The sequence below is a fragment of the Cibotium barometz genome, chromosome 26 (genome assembly GCF_041138505.1).
Source record: "Cibotium barometz isolate CiBa-2024 chromosome 26, ASM4113850v1, whole genome shotgun sequence".
In the NCBI taxonomy this organism is placed as follows: Eukaryota; Viridiplantae; Streptophyta; class Polypodiopsida; order Cyatheales; family Cibotiaceae; genus Cibotium; species Cibotium barometz.
Genome location: NC_141071.1, coordinates 28,309,447 through 28,330,020, shown reverse-complemented (window position 1 = coordinate 28,330,020; position 20,574 = coordinate 28,309,447). Strand labels below are relative to the sequence as shown.

The 20,574-nt window shown below is 45.0% G+C and overlaps 1 protein-coding gene across 1 annotated transcript in view; it reads left to right on the top strand.

Annotated features, from left to right (window-relative positions):
• The first annotated feature begins 323 nt into the window (after positions 1–323).
• LOC147623842 (protein SPA1-RELATED 4-like) overlaps positions 324–20,574 on the top strand; it is a 126,061-nt gene continuing 105,810 nt past the window's right edge. Inside the window, exon 1 of the mRNA XM_086820482.1 lies at positions 324–622. The gene's annotated coding sequence lies outside the window, so the exon portion shown is untranslated. The remainder of the gene's footprint in view (positions 623–20,574) is intronic.

Below are 20,574 nucleotides of genomic sequence, written 5' to 3'. Positions count from 1 at the left end.
CATGCCTTTGGCTGAACTTACCAAGTCATGTAGGACCAAATGATGGAAGACCATGGAAGAGATTCCACCAAGTTTGGGGAGATGGAGACAATCTCTGTAAAAGGGGGTAGATTTCTCCCACCCATCCTCATCGAGACGGGGACTGGAGAGTCTCCCCCTCTATCTTTGAACCATCCTCATTGACGGGGAGTCTCCCTTGTCCATCTCCGTGCAATCACTAAAGACTCTCCTTAGTGATGGAGCATGGGACCCACTCTTAGCACAAAGCTTTGTGGTGTTGCATTAAAAATAAAAGTTGAGCTTTAGAGGCGTGTAGCGTTGACATGGCAAAGGCTGGGCTAAGCCACGTGGGAAGAGACCACGTGGGAGACATGATGGATCATGTGGCTGGGAATTATTCGGCAGGTGGGCCGGGACCGGGCTGAGGTGGAGTTTTGTGCGTCGAATAGAGTGTATCCTAACAAGACACAGACCTGTGGGCGCGCTTCGCAAACAAAGGGGAGTATAAAAAACTCGTCGCCAGAAAGCTTCTCAACACAATGGCTATGGCGGCAAGACGTACGCACAGCTTACGGCTACGGTTGCACAGACCTATGCGGTGATGACATGAATTAACAAACAGGTATGCTCTCCCTTCCATGCTAATTCTACATCTACAGGCATTTATTTCTTCACGTTATGAGAAAGAAGGCACCGAACAACCACACGCTCGAATAGGCATCCCGGCGCCCATTAACTCATCAACAGTCTTTGCCTCTTGTTGAGAGATGGCCACAGGCTTACCACATGATCAAGTGGAGGAGAGCAGGCGGTAGAGAGGCGCAGCGGGGAGGGCAGGGCTGGAGGCATCTCCTTCCCGGCCGTCATGAATGTTGGGAAAGTGTGTCAACTTGCCAATTTTTATGCCCCAAACAAACCTTCTGACCCCTGATATGACTGCCTGGTGTTGCATACTCCTCGCATCTGTTATCATGAAAGAGCTCTAAGCTGTCGCTGGTTGTCCGCCTTGGAAAATGTGCTCCCAGCGACCACTTGCTATGACGTTGCAGATGACTTGGGAGGTGACATGTCGACAGCCGGAACTCATGTGCAATATGTGCGCGTGGCATGCCAGCATAAAGAAATTTAATTCAAATTTTCACTATTTACTTCTGACCGGTTGGCAAGGGGAGAGAGAGAGAGAGAGAGAGAGAGAGAGAGGGGTGTTTGTTTTTGTGGGGTAGTAATAACGTTGTGGTGATCCAGCTGCAACACTATGCCCGGGGAGCTGCTACGTGGACTCTACCCTAGGGGTATGTGTCAAAACCCCAAAGGATCTCCTCGTAGAACGCTGTGATACCACTGTCAAAACCCCAACGGATCTCCTTGTAGAACGCTCCTGGTACGAACTCCAAACTTGCAAACAAACAAACAAACAAAAATGGAGTGTAGGCCTGACTCACCTCCCAACCACGACAGCCGTGGGCAAGCCCACAGACTTGACTGTTCCCACCGAGCCACGAGCTGAGCTAACTAGATGGATGTGCCGACCAATCTCTACCTCTCGCGACGTCCCATACCGCCACGAGCTGAGCTAATTAGATGGACGTACTGACCAATCTCTACCTTGCGATGTCCCATACCGCCACGAAGCTACCCTCGCGGGCCTTGAGACTGCTGTCGGCCTCGGTTGCATGAAGCATGTGCATGCATGCACTAGATCCAGGCTCCAGACCATAGAGCTCTCACAAATCACGCGACTCTATATGACTAATGACTAACCTTGGCCACCCTTTTATAGGCTCTTGGCCGGTCATCGGGTGTCCACACTTGGGTGCCTGCCCGTCCATACTTGGGTGACCGCCGTTAGTCTATCCCTAACTCAGCTCGCCAATCTATCTGCCTAGCTCCAAGCTTCCCCAAACCTCGAAGCTAGTCTTGTGTGCGTGTAGCACACGGTAGACACACTGTGCACATGACAATCTGTAATCCTAGCTAAAGGAAAATGAGCAGTAAATTGATGAATGAATTGATTAATTGCTAAATGATCACACTTACCATCATACTTACTAAAATTTGGTTGAGTTGGAATGACGGTAGTTGATGTCGCGGGCTGCTGGTTGGTGGCACCTAAGACTGGGAAAATTGAAGAGAGGTGCTGATATCTCTGATGCATGGCTTCCTTTTTCCTTTGGTGCTCGAGTAATATATGTTCTCATTGAGCTCTTGAGCGACGAGTTTGGCCTGACGTTGGTCTTCTTCGATCTTGCGTTGGGCTTCCTCATAGTGTCGTCTATCTGCTTTTTCTTCTTGCTTTCTTACTTCAGCTCCAGCTTTTCATTCTCTCCATCGAACCTTGTCTTTCCTTCTTTGTTGTTCCATTTGAAAGAAGAGAGAGATGTAGTCGGGGGTTGTTGGAGGAGGAGGAGGTTGTGCTGCTGTTGCCTCCTAAAGTTGGAGATGCTCCATAAGAAGCTGGTTCTGAGCTCTGAGTAGAGCTATGGTATCTGCGGTAGTTGGAAGAGCAAGGTCTCCTTTGGGGGAGATGTCTTCCGGTTGATGTGTACTCTCCACTGTAGACATGATACTGAAGTCGGTTGTCGTGCCGGAACGTAATCTTACCATCCAAGGATGTTCTCACGCTAGGATGCGGTGTATGTGGACAAGCTGAATCTGATACCAGTGTAACATGTAGCGGAAGTATTCGTAATTAAGGATCATGTCACACAAGTCTCACACCGCCTTCTTTATCTCGAGTTTCGTGAGTTTAGCAATTCACTTTTACGACTTCAAACTTTAAGAGATTTAGAGAGAGAGAAACTGTACACCGCATGGGGTCCGGAATTACCCACTGAAGGGCCCCCTATCCCGTTACCGGAATAGTATTTGCTTTATTACTTTGAAGAGACTTGACTTTGGATTGACGATAAGCCAAATGCAAGATCTTGGAGGACCAAGAGTCGGGCTGAATTGTACAGCTGTAGAAGCACCAATGATGACCAATCTGGAGTCTATGCACTCTTCCCAATGGAATGAGGGAAGGCTGTAAATCTGAGCCTGAGGTATGGGCTGTTTGGGACTGTTCTAAGCTATGTATGAATGCTGAAAATGAATGAATGAATGCGGGTTACCTTCACCGAAGTGCTGTAGCAAAACGATGATGATATGTATGTTGAAAACCGAATGTGTGCTGAAAACGCAAGGTACTGAATTGCTTCTATGCTGCGTTTTGATGATGGATGGCTGAATGCTTCATGCGTTGATGCTCCTTGTGTTATGAACTGAAAACGCTGAAGGCTGAGGTGATCTAGGGCTGAATGATCAATCTCTTATGCTCCTAGTGCTGAAGGCTCCAACGTTTGATGGCTGATTTATGAGATGATGGAATGAGTGCTATGGAATGCTATTTATATGCGCAAGTGCTGGTCGCCTGGCATTTAATGCTGGCCGACTGTAGCATAAAGTGCTACACGACTTGTTCATGTCAAATAATGATATTTAAATGCTGTAAAATATGAAAAAATGCCCGATAAATACTAATAAATATCCTAAGGATACCAAGTGCTATTTCAAGGCTCCTGCAATGATCCAAGTGCAATGGATGAATGATATGTAATATGTAGAGTGCTTTCTAATGCAAACCCTAAGGTTTCTACTGACTCTACATGCATGAATGAATCTCTTCAAATGGGTTAAGGGACTTGAGTGACTGACTGACTGACTGACTCACTGTGGCTGAGGAATGATCTACGTAGCTTGTGCCTGACATATCTTGGTCTGAGGATTACAATGGAGTCACGACGTATGACAATTATCATCCTAAAGGATACTAATACTGTACAATGTTGCACTGATGATGATGAGCCATCTTGTCACCATGCACTACAGTGCAGAGTGCATGTGACATGTTGTGCCTGTTTCCATTGTGTACCGAATTCCTCGGAATCCACGTACGTGTGCTTTATGTCAGCTAGTCCCATACCAGTGAGGTCGAATCAAAGTCACTTGTCCCTTCCGGCTCAAAGCATCGGCCATTGGGTTGGCCTTTCCTAGAAGGTACTCGATTATACCACCAAATTGTTGGAAGATTTGGCTCCAATGGTGTTGGCGGTCACTCCATCGTGCACTTGGCATTGTCTGAATCCAGCGTAATGCTTGATGGTCAGTGCGAACCTCAAATTCACGGTCATAAAGAAAATGTTTCCAATGTTTCAAGGCTTGAATGATTGTTAGGAGTTCTCGATCGTAGACCGAGTAATTCTTTTCTGTGGGCAGTAACTTACGAGACATGCAAGCTACTGGATGACCATTTTGTTGTGAAACACCTCCAATTGCGATGTTACTCGCATCGGTGGTCACTTGGAACGGCTCGTTCCACGAGGCAAACGCTAGACAAGACACTTTTGACAAAGTCACCTTGAGGTTCTGGAATGTCTCCAACGCTTGTGGAATCATTCGAATCCGTTGCCTTGTAGTTTTGACGCTCTTTAGTAGATCAGTGAGATCCGCCGAGAGGTCAGAAAACTTGTCTATGTGGGTGGAGTATTCTTGGCATATACCCACAAAGGATCTGATGTCAAATGCAATCTGTGGTACTTTCCAATTGACAATCTCGATCACCTTGGACGGATCAAGTCGTCGGATGTCCTCGGCACTGATAATGTATCCAAAGTAGTGAACCTCGAACAAATAAAATTTTGATTTCTTCTCATTGACGTAAAGCTTGTTGCTTTTCAGCAACTTTAGGACTTTCTCCACATCAATGTCATGTTGCTCAACGGTAGCTGAAAATACTAGTATGTTGTCTAGAAAAATGAACACACTTTCTTATTAAGTCCTTGAACACACGTATCATTATGCGGTTGAATGTGGTTGGGGTATTCGTCAAGCCAAAAGACATGACAACAAATTCATAGTGGGTTCGTTCCGTACGGAAGGTTGTTTTGGGGATGTCTCCCTCAACAATCCTCACTTGGTGGTACCCACTCTTCAAATTTAACTTCGAGAACACCTTGGTCCCATTCAACTTTTCGAGAACGTAATCTATTCGAGGCATCGAGAACTTACTCTTAATAGTCAGCTTATTGAGTGCACGATAATCGATACACAATTGAGAAGACCCATCCTTCTTCTTGACAAACAGGATCGGAGCTACAAATGGCAACACATTGGGACGCATGAAGCTAGATTGCAACAGTTGGCGGTCCAACTCCGATTCCATTGCCTTGGAAAGGTGGTATGGAAACTTGCTCGGGGGATCCAAGCTTGGAAGGAGGTCTATTCTGTGGTCCTCCGATTTGGATGGGGGGGAGTTGGGGAGGGAGATTGTCCCGAAGAAAAAGCTTCTGGAACTTGTCATGGAGAACCTGGTACTTCTCTGAAGCCCTGGTTGCCATCTGGGGAGTTTGGATGTAAATCATCTCACTCTGCATTTTTTTAAATTTCTCTTTTAGCTTGTAAATGGCTTATAAGAGGAAAGCTCGGGATTTTTGGCTCACACTTAATGGTCACTGGGACTTTAGACACATTCCAATTAATCACGAAAGTGTGCTTGTCCCACTTGATATTTGGCTGGAACTTGTGAAACCATTGAATGTCCAAAATTATGTCCGCTCCTACAATAGGGGCAACCATAAGATTACGCATAAACTCTACGCTGTGAATGACTAACCCAGCACTCTGAGCTTCAAACTTGATGCTCTTCGTCATGCCTGTGCTAAATCCCTGAACTTTCTTGTCCACTGGAGTCAAGACGAAACGGGCTCATCGAGCGGCTTGTTCCGTGACTACATCCTCCGTACTGCCACTGTCAAACAAGACGACTCTCTGGCCACATATATAGCCAAAGGTCTTGAGCAATTTGCTGCACTCATACTCCTGGTCATGGGCGCCCTTCTACTCATCTTCGAGCGCCCGGCTAATGATTGCACCAACCGAAGCATTGGGATCTGAAGAATTAGGGGTTGCCGTTGGGGTCTGTGTGGGAGATGGGCTCACCAGTGAAGCCGTGGGGGCTAGGGAGTTTGTCTATGGAGTGGTAGTTTTCTTGGGGCACTCCCTAGAAGTGTGTCCTTTTGTATGACAAAAGAAGCACCAACCTTCCTTCTTGTACCGAGCTATCTCCTCAGCACTCAATTTACCACTTGTCTTACCTGCCTGAGCTTTCTGGTCTGGAGTAAGCTTGGGCGCATTGGTCGAGTTCTTGGAGCCAGAGGCTTCCGTGTGCTGTCTTGTGGAAGACCTCGTCTGGTTCTGGCCTTTTTTCCCCGAGGCATTAGCCTTGGGAGTAACAGGCTAGGAAGTCTTGGGCTTTTCGCCATTGTGCTTCATTTTAGCACTTTGTGCAAGCGAGAGTGCGTCTTCGAATGTGGCTGCCCTAAACATACGCACCTCCCATTGGATTTGCGTGTCAAGGCCATAAAGGAACTGCCCTTTCTTGTCCTTGTCAGATAAGCCCAACTGCAAACATAATTCTGAAATCTTATTGGCAAACTGCAGGATTGGTTGTGGGCTTTGACGCGCTCCCTTAAACTCGTCTTCGGGTTGCTTAAGGTAATGGGCGGTAGAAATCGCCGCTTAAGGTCGAGGACAAACTCGTCCCAAACATAGGCTGCCATACCTAATCTGGTGTGGGCATGAGCCCACTGGGTCCACCAAGGAATGGCCTCGCCTTTCAAATACCAACTAGCCAAGATCACTCTGTCAGTATCACTTTTTCTAATTGTGGCAAAATATGCTTCAAATTGATGCAACCAGGAATAAAGAGTTGTGGGATCGAGTTTACTATTCATGCTGCTTCTTTTTTTTGGTGCTAGTTCCTTTGGTTGCACTTCTCAAGGGAGTTGGTTTCGTCCTTGTAATTAGTTTCAACGTCACAGGAGGAGCCGATTGAAGTCCCTTAGGCCGTGCGGCCATTGGCATAAGGAAAGGGCCTCCCCCTCTTCTCGGCGTTGTAACTAGACCAGATTAGACGTAGTTGGAAGGAGAACGTTCTGACGAAATCCTAGGTTACAGGTTTCCATACATTCATAGGTTCCGTTCTATTCCCTAATTTCAAAATTTGAAGAGCTTCACTATGGAGCAAATCCATATTCAACGGTGGAGGGCTTTTTTTGAAAGAAGATTTTTTATCTCTCTCTTCTATGCATGCTAATGCTAACCGAAATTTCTCTATTTTCCTTTTCTTTGCCACTATGACTGCTTTATTATTATTATTATTATTATTATTCTCTCTCTCTCTCTCTCTCTCTCTCTCTCTCTCTCTCTCTCTCTCTCTCTCTCCTCTTTTTGCGCAGGCTGTCTTTCTCACACTGGCCTCTTTGCCATTGGAGAGGAACCCAAAGCCACTCAATCCATCACTCATGGAGGACAGAGAGAAGCTACCCCTAGACCCATTCTATCTGATGTAGCTTCCTCGGGCCTAGCAAAAGAGAAGAAGGCAAAGGAGCCTTCAACCGGCAAAGTGGACTTCAAGCCGGGAGAGAAAAGCGTAAAGTTTGATACCTTTTATGGAAAGTGGGACACCCAAAAAGCCCTATCCTTCATCAAACAGTTTGACACTGCCTTTGGAGGAGAAGACTTCTCCGAAAAGTCTCAACTCTGCATGGTCCATATGCATTTGAAGGATGCCGCCTTGAATTGGTGGCTAAAAGCGGTACAAGATCGGACTGAGCCTACTTCACGGACCGATTTTAAAACCATGTTCAACAAGAAGTTCCTTCCCGCAAACTTTGAGGCAGATGTGGAGAAGGAATGGGATGAGGTAAAGCAAAAGGCCGGAGAAAGCGTGGCAACATATCTTAATAAATTTTCAGCCGTCTCATTGAAGTTTACCTCATATACTCCCATCCCATCATTGATGGAAATGCGTAAGTTTGTCAATGGATTGCAACCAAAGTTTATGCAAGCAGTTTATATGGCGGGACTTAAAGCCTTGGAAGAAGCCCAAGACAAAGCCGTGCAAGCCGAAGCTCTACACATGTCTTGGATGGTAGACAAATCAAAGAATGAGAATCCAGACTCCATCCAAAAGAAGAGATTCAAAGGAGGATCTTAAGTAAGGAACGAGCCACAAGAAAAGAAGAACAAAAATGAGGATAAAACACCATTGTACGATAGAAAGCTATCCCGCAAGCGACTTGAGGAGTATGTCAAAGAAGGTAAATGTTTCCAATGTGGAAAGAAAGGACACATGGTTGCAAAATGTCCTGATAGACCAAATCAAGAAGTCAAACCGCCCCACAGTATCACATTATCGAAAGAGATGACACACCACCAGAGAAGAGGCAACTTTTCAAAGCTTGGGGTAAAGTGGGAAACCAACCCGTGCTTATCCACTTCGATAGTGGTGCTATGTCATGGCCCTGTGAAAATGGAGCAGGACAAGTGTGGGCATGGTGGTTGCAAAGGCAGAATATTTTATGATTCACATGGGGGGTGCCCGGACAGAGTTTAAGATGTGTGGACATCCCTAGGTGTGAAGGGGGGAACTAGAAACATTAAGTTTTAATGTTTATTAAAGTTTGCCCCTAGGCCTTAGTGGCCCTAGGAACTTATTAAAGTTTGGGGCCCTAGGGATTAATTTTGGGGAGGAGTGTTTCTCTCTCCTCTCTCTCTCTCTCTCTTCCCTTTTTGGGGAGCCGTGTAGCAAAAGTGGAGAAGCCTTCATGCGCATGTTCTCTAGCGTGGAAAAGCACAAGAGAAGGAAGGCGGCTGCTGTTTTCTGTGTACTGCTGCTGTTTTTCTTCTACATGAACAGTCGCACTTCCCACGTGTGCAGTCCGTACAGTGCAAGTACAGGTGGCTGCTGATTTCTGCTGCAAACGTCGTGTTCCCTCTGCTGGATACTCTGCGCACAGGCCAGTACAGGCTGCACCAGCAAGTACACAGCCCGTACCCTACTGTACGACTGCCGTACAATGTACGGACAGTCAGGTACAGCAAGTACAACTGCTGTAGGCGGCGTAAACAGGTGCTGGACAGGTCTGTGTACTCAGATTCAGGCAGGTACAAGAGTGGACAGCGGACTGTTTGTGCAAGTACGACTCTTGGCACATATCCCGAGGCGGTACAGACGGGTACTGTGCTGATTTTCAGATCTGTAATTTCAAGGACAGCATAAGAGTGAACATCAGGAGGAGGATACAGGCAAGTACAAGCACACGTGTGAAGCAGGGTTGTGGATACAAGTGCCTGCAAGCACAGATTGGTGCTGTTGCTTCCTCCAGTGTTGTTTCACGAGCTGAACTTGGTAAGCTCTGTTTCTGTTCATCTATCTCTCTTTCTACTGCTTGATGTCTGTTGCAGATATGTGCTATCTGGCCCCTTGTGAGAGGAGGGGTATGGCAGATTGACAAGGGTTGAGACAGAGTTTGGACAGCACATGTATGTTTGAGCTGAGAAGATATATCATGCACTTGAGTTATGCCAGATGTATGCCCATGGCTGGCCTGCTTAGTGATCTTGGCTGATCAGAGGGAGGCACAGTGTGTTGTTTGAAGACACAGATCTGTGTGCATAGATCCTCTGTGCTGAGAAGGATTTGTGGGCCGTCAGATTGGACTTACAGGTGTAAACTCTTGGCTGGTCTTTGTGTTGTACTCAGCCATTCATTTTATTATAATTGAATAAAGAAATACCGCAAGGGGCGCCAAGCTTTGGGGCCAACAGGTGTCGTTGTGTTTTCAGATTTGGGCACTCTAGCTCCAATCTGTGTTTTGTTTCTCATCTAGACTACAAGTGGACGGGTGATTGCTTCTACCGCACTCTGGTTTTCTATCAGAGGCCGGTTTCAAGGTTCCGTTGCCGGGACCAATCATCAACTTTCTGAAGGGGGTGAGCTCGTGGTTGCTTTGAAGAAAGCCATCGCTGAAAATTCAGCAAACATGTCTGATACAGAGGAAGAGTACTTCTATCATGAAGAAGAAGAGGAAGAGACTTCTCCTGAAAGAGATGTATCTGAGGATATTTTTGCAGGAGAACAGGCTGCAGATGTTGAGCCTTATGAGGATGTAACACAGCCAGAAGATGTGCATGGTAAAGAGGATGATGATGCTCGGTTCAAAGATCGCTTGGCTAGTGTTATGGATACTTTTATGCAGCTCACACAGAGTGAGAGATTTGCTGAATTTTTGAGATCTCGCATAGAGCCCCACACAGAGTCCCAGAAAAAGAAGAAGAAGGTTCGTTCGAAGAATCTTCCTCAGGGTCATAGTGGTGCCATCCCACAGGAACCATCTTTTGTCCAGTTTCCGAATATGCAGCATGCTTATGGTGCAAACTCTCAGAGTTCCTTCTATGGACAGCCACCTATTCCTCAGCAGAACATGCATCCAGGTTATTTTGGTGGTGGCTCGGTGTTCCAATCCATGACTGGGGGTTACCCTCAGGGAGGCATGGGTATGTATGGGCCTTTTGGAGCCAATTTTCAGCCTGGCATGCAAGGGAATATGTATGGTGGTATGCAGTCCGGTATGGCTGGAAATATGTTTGCAGGCATGCAACCTGGGATGCAAGGCAATATGTTTGGTGGCATGCAGCCAGGTATGCATAATGGAATGTATGGAAACATGGCTGGAATGTATGGTATGCCTGGCATGGGAATGGGAAATGTTGACCCAATGATGGGTGTGAATGTTGGGGGCAGCAATCTCACGAAACCACTTCCATATGACAATCTAACGCCTATGGGAAAGGCGAAGGATTACAAGGAAGGGGGAGCTGCAGTGAAGTTTGACACTTTCAGTGGGGCCAAGGATAAATTGAAGGCACTTACCTTTTTACAGCAGTTTGATGCTGCTTTTTCTGGTGGGAATTATACAGAGTCCCCTAAGGTGAGGAAAGCTGCCACTTTTCTCAAGGGCAATGCTTTGCAGTGGTGGTCTACTCTTCTTTTGCAGGGCATAGCACCCACCACATGGGTCCAATTCAAACAGGTTTTCTCTTCCGTATGGCTCACATCTACATTTGAGGTGGATGTTATGACCACATGGCACAAGCTGGATGCTTCAAAGTGTGATAGTTTGGAGGATTATAACAAGAAGTTTTGGGAAGCTTTACTCCCAGTGACTTCTTATCGTGCCGTGCCATTATCTGAGCAGGTAGAGAAGTATTGTTGTGGGTTGCCCAAGGAGGTACGAGATTATTGTATAAAGACAAGAGTAACGAACATGTCACAGATGATTGAAAATGCTATGACAGCTAATGCGTTACTCACAGGTGGTTCATCTGGATTTAAAGGCAGTAAGAAATTGGGCAAGAAAGCTGAAAAATTTGGGCATGCTTCTCGTGATACTAAAGGGTCTTCAGAGACAAAGTATAAGAAGTTGCCAATGCCCAAGAGGACTTTTGAGGAAAGACAGGCTTTGAGAGATGCTCAAAAGTGTTTTTACTGTACTGAAGAGGGGCATATGTCATTCAATTGTCCCAGAAGAACGTCCAAAAAGGACCCTGACAATAAAGGAGAGCCCAAGCCAAAGAAACCAAAGCCTTCTGCAGGCTTAGTTCCTGATCTTGTGGGGGAGCAGCTAGGTGGTGAAGCTACAGAGTTGTGCAGGGCATGGGGCAAAGTGAGAGATCAGAATGCTTTGATCTTCTTTGACACAGGTGCTAGAGCCAACTTCATATCACCAGACTTGGTTGGCTGATTGGGGATTCGCGCAGAGGAGATGGGGCCGTTACATGAGGCAAATATGGCTTGTCCAGGGTATGCAGAACCCGTCACTCCTATCATTGGGAAGCTTCGGCTTCATTTGCAGGGTTATGTGGACAGCGAAGAGTTCTTCATCATGCCTTTGGATGGCTGTGATGTTTTGTTGGGGATGCCATGGTGCCACAGGGTACATGCGGTGGTGGATACTTACAATAGGACAATCACTTTGACTCATAGAGGGAAAGAGCATGTATTGGATGTAAAACTCAAAGGGGAATCTGTTCCTATTGTATCCGCTTCGGCGATTTCATCAGTAATGAAAAAGCATCTTTCCGCGTACTTGATTTATGTAAAGGATGCACAGGATGATGAGTCTAAGTCTAATTTGTCAATGTTAGATAAGGACAGGGCTGATTTCTTAAGTGGGTTTCAAGACTGTTTTTCCGAGTCATTGCCAGGAGAATTACCTCCTGAGAGGCCAGAAGATCATGCCATAGATCTGATTCCTGGTAGTACTCCACCGAATAGACCGCCGTACCGTGTTAGTGCAGCCCAACAGGAAGAGATTATGAGTCAGGTGCAGGAGCTTTTGAATAAAGGGTTGATTCAGCCTAGCTCATCACCCTTTTGCTCACCTGTGCTCTTAGTGCAGAAGAAGGATGGTTCTTGGCGCATGTGTATTGACTATAGGGCGTTGAATAAGAATACCATCAAGAATCGATTCCCCATACCGAGGATCGATGACATCTTGGACTGCTTACAGGACTCCACAGTTTTTAGTCGTATTGACTTGAAAAGCGGGTATCATCAGATACGCATTAGACCCGAGGATGTGCATAAGACAGCATTCCGAACCACGTTTGGGTTGTATGAGTTCTTGGTTATGCCCTTTGGTTTAACGAATGCGCCTGCCACATTTAACAGAATGATGGACAGGATTTTCAGACCTCACAGAGAGTTTGTGGGCACATTCTTTGATGATATGATTGTGCATTCCCGAACTGAGGAAGAGCATAGAAGGCATTTGGCCATTGTGTTTGCAGAACTCAGAAACCATAGGTTGATTGTAAATGGCAAGAAGAGTGAGTTCTTTTTGCAGGAGATACATTTCTTGGGGCATATTGTGTTTGGTCATGGAGTCCGTATGGATCCAGCAAAGGTGGAAGCAATACTTAATTGGCCAGCTTTGAGGACCGTGCATGATGTACGCAGTTTTCTAGGATTGTGTTCCTATTACAGGCGTTACATACGGCACTTTGCTGAAATTGCTTCGCCTCTTCATGCTTTGACAAAGAAAGCAACTCCGTTTAGATGGGCTGATCGGGAAATTACAGCATTCAAAAAGCTCAAAGAAAAGCTTACTTCGGACCCAGTATTGGTGTTACCGGACCTCCGAAAGGCTTTTGTTGTCCAGTGTGATGCATGTGGAAGTAGCATTGGTGCAGTTCTCATGCAAGAGGGACATGTGATAGCCTATGAGAGTAGAGTTTTGCAAGATGCCGAGAAGCATTTACAGGTGTATGAGAAAGAGATGTTGGCTGTAATTCACGCTCTTTCTACATGGAAACACTACTTGCTTGGGGCTGATTTTACTGTACAGACAGATCATCAGACCTTGCGTTATTTCCTCACGCAGACTAAGCTTTCAGAGAAGCATATGCATTGGGCAAACTTTTTGTCAATGTTTCACTTCCAGATTGTGCATGTGGAAGGCAAAAAGAATGTAGTGGCAGATGCTTTGTCACGCAAGCCACAGGTCTCTGCAGTTTCACTTGCTTATCATCATGAGCTTGATGAAATGAAAGAGCAGTATGCCCATGATGAGGATTTTGAAAGGTTGTATGATCAGATGTCTGAGGGTCAGCGGCATGAGCATTACACTCTCAGAGATGGGTTTTTATTGATGCATGGCAGACTGTGTGTTACCAGGCCATTGCGACTCAAGGTTATGATTGAAAGTCATGCTCCACTGTATGCAGGTCATAGAGGTATTGACGCCACGGTCAAAGCAGTGGAGACTTTCTTTTATTGGCCAACCTTGAGAAGAGATGTTGATGCCTTTGTGAGGCAATGCATCGTATGTCAGAAGGTAAAGTTTGACCGTCAGAAGACACCAGGGTTATTACAGCCTTTACCTATTCCGGATAGACCTTGGGAGAGCATTGCCATGGATTTTGTATTTGATCTTCCACGGACACAAACGGGAAATGATGGCATCTGGACTATCATATGCAGGTTCAGTAAGCAGGCTCATTTCATTCCCGTGCGGAAGACAATTAAAGTGGATCATATGGTGAAGTTGTTCATGGCGAACATCTTCAAGTATCATGGCTTGCCTACGTCTATCATTAGTGACCGTGATCCACGGATGACGAGTTTGTTTTGGAGAGGGTTGTTTGACAACATGGGTACAACTCTCAAGTTTTCATTGTCATTTCATCCACAGACAGATGGTCAGTCAGAAGAGGCTAACTCTACAGTGTTGGATCTTCTCAAGTGTTATGTGTCAGAGCACAAGCAACAATGGGAAAAATATCTTCCTTTGGTGGAGTTTGCATATAACAACACTGTACATAGCTCGACAGGCAAGGCGCCTTTTGAGACTGTAGGAGGAGGGAAGAAGGTACCACCCATTTTGCATACAAAGGATAAGATCTTTGAGGCTGATCAGTATGTGGAGAGTTTGGATGAAGCTTATCGGAGAGTTAAGTTGGCCCTCCAGAAAACTCAGCAGAAGCAAAAGAAAGCCGCAGACCGTCACAGACGTGATTTACAGTTTGCATTGGGTGATTGGGTTCTTTTGCGCTTTGAAAAGGCTAGGCTCAAGAAGATGAAGGGTAAAGAGCGCTTATTCCCTAAGTTGAGTATGCGATATTATGGGCCTTTTCAGGTTTTGGAAAAGATTGGTGAGGTAACCTATCGTTTGAAGTTACCAGATCACTGGAGGATTCACAATGCTTTTCACGTGAGTCTTCTTAGACCTTTCCGTGGGGATGTGCCTGAGGATGTATCAGATGAGGCTCAGCTGGAAGTTGAGGAACTTGATGAGGTTCTAATTCCAGAGCAGATACTGGCACATAAAGAAAGGAAGGTACGAGGTAAAGTTTCCCGTCGCTATCTTGTGAAGTTCAAGAACTATTCACCGATGGATGCGAAGTGGATGGAGGAAGGTGACTTAACAGATTCACCTCAGGTTTTGCAGCTTTATCTCGATGCCTTTGAGTTAGAGCCGACTCTTATTGTGGCTCATTCAGGTTCAGCAGAGCATGGGTCTGGAGCATTACCTGATGCTCAAGAGGGGGGTAGCACCTCCACTCCCTTGATACAGACAGGCTCAGATGACATCTAGAGGTCGCTTGGTGCAGATTTTCTCTCACCCGAAGGTACTGAGGCTGACAAGACATCTGTTTATGGGACTTCTATGATATATGTGTACTAGTCACATGGAGATTGTTGTGGATATGTATGGTTCACAGTGGTATACAACTTGGACTATTACTATGCCATTGGTTTGCAGTGAATGATGATACATGTGTATGGCTTAGAGAGATTGGGACGCTGATCTTGCCATATTGTATATTTCACTTTGGATATTTTGATGCATCACCAGAATGCAATCGAGGACGCTTGCCATTTTTCAAGAGGGGGGTATGTCATGGCCCTGTGAAAATGGAGCAGGACAAGTGTGGGCATGGTGGTTGCAGAGTCAGAATATTTTATGATTCACATGGGGGGTGCCCGGACAGAGTTTAAGATGTGTGGACATCCCTAGGTGTGAAGGGGGGAACTAGAAACATTAAGTTTTAATGTTTATTAAAGTTTGCCCCTAGGCCTTAGTGGCCCTAGGAACTTATTAAAGTTTGGGGCCCTAGGGATTAATTTTGGGGAGGAGTGTTTCTCTCTCCTCTCTCTCTCTCTCTTCCCTTTTTGGGGAGTAGTGTAGCAAAAGTGGAGAAGCCTTCATGCGCATGTTCTCTAGCGTGGAAAAGCACAAGAGAAGGAAGGCGGCTGCTGTTTTCTGTGTACTGCTGCTGTTTTTCTTCTACATGAACAGTCGCACTTCCCACGTGTGCAGTCCGTACAGTGCAAGTACAGGTGGCTGCTGATTTCTGCTGCAAATGTCGTGTTCCCTCTGCTGGATACTCTGCGCACAGGCCAGTACAGGCTGCACCAGCAAGTACACAGCCCGTACCCTACTGTACGACTGCCGTACAGTGTACGGACAGTCAGGTACAGCAAGTACAACTGCTGTAGGCGGCGTAAACAGGTGCTGGACAGGTCTGTGTACTCAGATTCAGGCAGGTACAAGAGTGGACAGCGGACTGTTTGTGCAAGTACGACTCTTGGCACATATCCCGAGGCGGTACAGACGGGTACTGTGCTGATTTTCAGATCTGTAATTTCAAGGACAGCATAAGAGTGAACATCAGGAGGAGGATACAGGCAAGTACAAGCACACGTGTGAAGCAGGGTTGTGGATACAAGTGCCTGCAAGCACAGATTGGTGCTGTTGCTTCCTCCCGTGTTGTTTCACGAGCTGAACTTGGTAAGCTCTGTTTCTGTTCATCTATCTCTCTTTCTACTGCTTGATGTCTGTTGCAGATATGTGCTATCTGACCCCTTGTGAGAGGAGGGGTATGGCAGATTGACAAGGGTTGAGACAGAGTTTGGTCAGCACATGTATGTTTGAGCTGAGAAGATATATCATGCACTTGAGTTATGCCAGATGTATGCCCATGGATGGCCTGCTTAGTGATCTTGGCTGATCAGAGGGAGGCACAGTGTGTTGTTTGAAGACACAGATCTGTGTGCATAGATCCTCTGTGCTGAGAAGGATTTGTGGGCCGTCAGATTGGACTTACAGGTGTAAACTCTTGGCTGGTCTTTGTGTTGTACTCAGCCATTCATTTTATTATAATTGAATAAAGAAATACCGCAAGGGGCGCCAAGCTTTGGGGCCAACAGGTGTCGCTGTGTTTTCAGATTTGGGCACTCTAGCTCCAATCTGTGTTTTGTTTCTCATCTAGACTACAAGTGGACGGGTGATTGCTTCTACCGCACTCTGGTTTTCTATCAGAGGCCGGTTTCAGTGCTATCCACCACTACATTCACCCATGAGTGGTTGAAGTCATGAACCTTCCTTCGGATAGGTTTGGAACTTCTATTACTGCAGGTGCCGCTTTTTTTTGAGGGAATGTCAGCTGAGGTGACTTCTATTTTGGGAAAGCTTTGCTTACAGATTGGAGACTATGTGGATCATGAGAACTTTGTTGTTGGCAAAGTTGGACATTGTGATGTAATTTTGGGTATGCCCTGGCATAAGAAGATATACCTGGCCATTGATTGGGCTGGAAACAAGGTTAGGTTTTCTTTTAAGGGAAATTCCATTCCGCTCATTAGTCATGTACAAGTTTCTAAAGAAATAAAGCAATCTATTTCCTTGTACTTGATATATATAAGAAATCCTAAGGAAACTGAGAGTGATGAGTCCCTGTCCACTCTTGATCATGAAAGGAAGGATTTTCTAAAGAAGTATGAAGATTGTTTTGCAGATACTCTTCCAAGAGAGCTACCTCCAAAGATTCTCAGATTGACATCATGTCAGGAAGCTCACCTTCTAACAGACCTCCTTATTGAGTGAGTCAAGCTAAACAAGAGGAGATTATGAAGCAAGTGATCGAGCTTTTGGAAAAGGGTTTGATTCGACCTAGCTCATCACCTTTTTGCTCCCCAGTCTTATTGGTTTAGAAAAAGGATGGCTCTTGGCATATGTGCATTGATTATAGGGCTCTTAACAAGATCACTGTAAAGAACATGTTTCCTATTCCTACGATTGATGATATCCTAGATAGATTGGATGGAGCCACTATCTTTAGCAGGATCGATTTGAAGAGTGGTTACCATCAAGTCAGGATTGTTTCAGAGGATATTCACAAGATTGTATTGAGGACAACCTTTGGACTCTATGAGTATTTGGTGATGCCTTTTGGTCCGGCTACTTTCAATCAAATGATGGAAAGAATATTCCGAGCACATAGAAGTTTGCAGCTACTTTCTTTGATGACATTATTGTGCATTCAAAGAATGAAGAGGAGCATCGAAAGCACTTGGATATGGTATTTCAAGAATTGCGAAAGCACAAGTTGTATGTGAATGGCAAGAAGAGAGTTCTTTTTGTCAGAGATTCACTACTTGGGCCATATAGTGTCCAAGGAAGGGGTCAGGATGGACCCAAATAAGATCAAGGCTGTTATGGAATGGCTAGAGTTGACTAGTGTGCATGCAGTTTGAAGTTTCCTTGGCTTATGCTCTTACTACATGAAGTTCATCAAGTGGTTTGTCGTGGTAGCAAGTACACTGCATGATTTGACAAAGAAAGCCGTGGGATTTCGGTGGGCCAAAGCTGAAAAAGAATCCTTTGAAGCACTAAAGTTTTATGCTAGCAAAGGACCATCATTGATTATTCGAGATTTATCAAAACCATTTATGGTGGAGTGTGATGCCTTAGGAGATTGCATTGGAGCAGTCTTGAACCAAGAGGGCCATGCCGTGGCCTATGAGAGTTGAAGACTTCAAGGAGCTGAAAAGACCGCACCTACATACGAGAAAGAATTGATGGCTATCATTCATGCCTTAAAGATTTGGAAGCACTATCTTATGGGTGTTAGAGTTTGTTGTCAAGACGGACCATCAAAGTCATAGGTATTTTATGTCTCAACCTAAGATATCAGAAAAGCATATAAGATGGGCTAGTTATTTGGCCCGATTTCATTTTCAGATTATGCATACCCATGGTAAAGACAACAAAGTAGCATATGCTCTATCTCGAAGACCCATGACCCATGACCCATGCAGTTTCTATGGGATATCATTTAGACTTTACTATGATGAAAGATCTTTATGCTACGGATAAAGATTTCAAGCACATCTGGGGACAGGCTGCAAAATGGAGACTTGGTGACCTCCTATGTCATCAAGGAAGGGATTCTTATGATGCAAACCCGTTTATGTGTGACCAAGGATTTGAGACCAAAGGTAATGGAAGAATGCCATGCTTCACCTTATATGGGACATAGAGGAATCATGATAACAACTGAAGCTTTGAAGAGTTATTTCTATTCGCCTAGCATGAGAAGGAACATTGATCAATAATAAATATGTTCGAGAATGTTTGGGTTGTCATAAGGTCAAGTTTGATTGACAAAAACCCGTAGGATTATTGCAACCTTTGCCAATTCCCAATATTCCATGGGAAAGTATTGCTATGGACTTCATCTTTGGGTTGCCAAAGTCAGGATTTGGGAATGATGGAATATGGACTATTATTGACTGGTTCAATAAGGAAGCCCACTTCATTCCAGTGAGAAGACCATCCGCACAGATCATATGGCGAGATTGTTTATTTAGCAGATTTTCAAGCATCGTGGATTGTCCAAATCCATTGTAGGGGATAGAGATCCTCGGACTACCAATTTCTTTTTTGACAACATGGGGTCAAAGCTGAATTTCTCTTCAGCTTATCATCCTTAAATAGATGGACAAAGTGAGATTGCAAACCTCACTATTTTGGATATGCTAAAGTGTTATGCTCTCGAAGCCAAAGATCAATGGAAGAAGTACTTGCCACTGGTTGAGTTTGCCTACAACACTGTTCACTCTTCGACAGACAGAGCTCCTTTTGAGATTATTTATGGCAAACCATTGTTGTTGCCTATTCTAAAGACCAAAGAAGAAATCTTTCATGTGGATGAGTTTGTTTGAGATTTGGATATGGCCTTTGCACAGGTTTGAAAGGCTATTGAGACATCTCAAGCCAAGCAAAAGAAAGCTGCAAATAAGCATAGAAGGAAGGTCACTTTTGAAGAAGGGGATTGGGTCTTATTGCGATTTGAAAAAGCAAGATTTGGAAAGTCAAAAGCAAAGGAGCACAAAGAACCTAAGCTTGCTCCTAGATATTATGGACCTTTTCAGGCTACCAAGAAGATCAATGATGTATGTTATCAATTGGACTTTCCTCATTGGAGGATACATAATGCCTTCCATGTCAGTTTATTGAAGCCATGTACAGGATTATCCCTAGAGGAGCTTGTATTGGAGGATCCACTAGAAGTGGAAGAACAAGAAGAAATCTTATAGCTGGAATAGATTGTGTTCCATTTCGTGAGAAAAAGAGGAAGAACGGTGGTCAAGAAATTCCTCTTGAAGTTTAAAAACTATTCACCTATGGATGCGAAACGGATGCCGGAAGAGTACTTCAACGACTATCTAGATATTCTTCGAGCTTATGAAGAAGTAGTTGTTCCAGATGTATTTGAAGTATAGGCTTGAAGCGTCTTGTGATCAAGACAGATTTAAGAGGGAGGGATTGTCTATCTAGCCCTCTTCATTGTATATATTTATACTAAAATGGAATTGATCATTATCTTGTATATGTAATGGTCTTGATTGGATATGCTCTAGTTTGGGTGGCAATGATGTCCGAAAGCCCAAGGAGCAATATTTGTTTATGGGAGGCAACGATGCCAGAAGACCCATAGGACAACAACGATGCTAGATATTTTGGACTTCACAATCGGGCGGTCATTGCGACCAGATGGCTCAGATGATTGTATTGGATTTCACAGTCGAGCAGTCATTGCGACCAGATGGCCCAGATGACTATTGGATTTTGCAGTCGGGTTGTCATTACGACCAGATGGCCCATATGATTGTATTGGATCTCATAGTCGGGCGGTCAATGCAACCAGATGACTATGGAAGACTGCTCGGGCGGTCATTGCGACTAGATGACCTTGAGGATATTCTGAGCGATTTCCCTTGGGAACCAAATAGCTCAGCATGGTTTCGATGAAACTAGACAGGACAATCCATGAATAGGAGGATCAGTACTTATGCATTGCATATTGATGTATGTTTGAATTTCTTTGACTTTGTGTTTTTTTTTT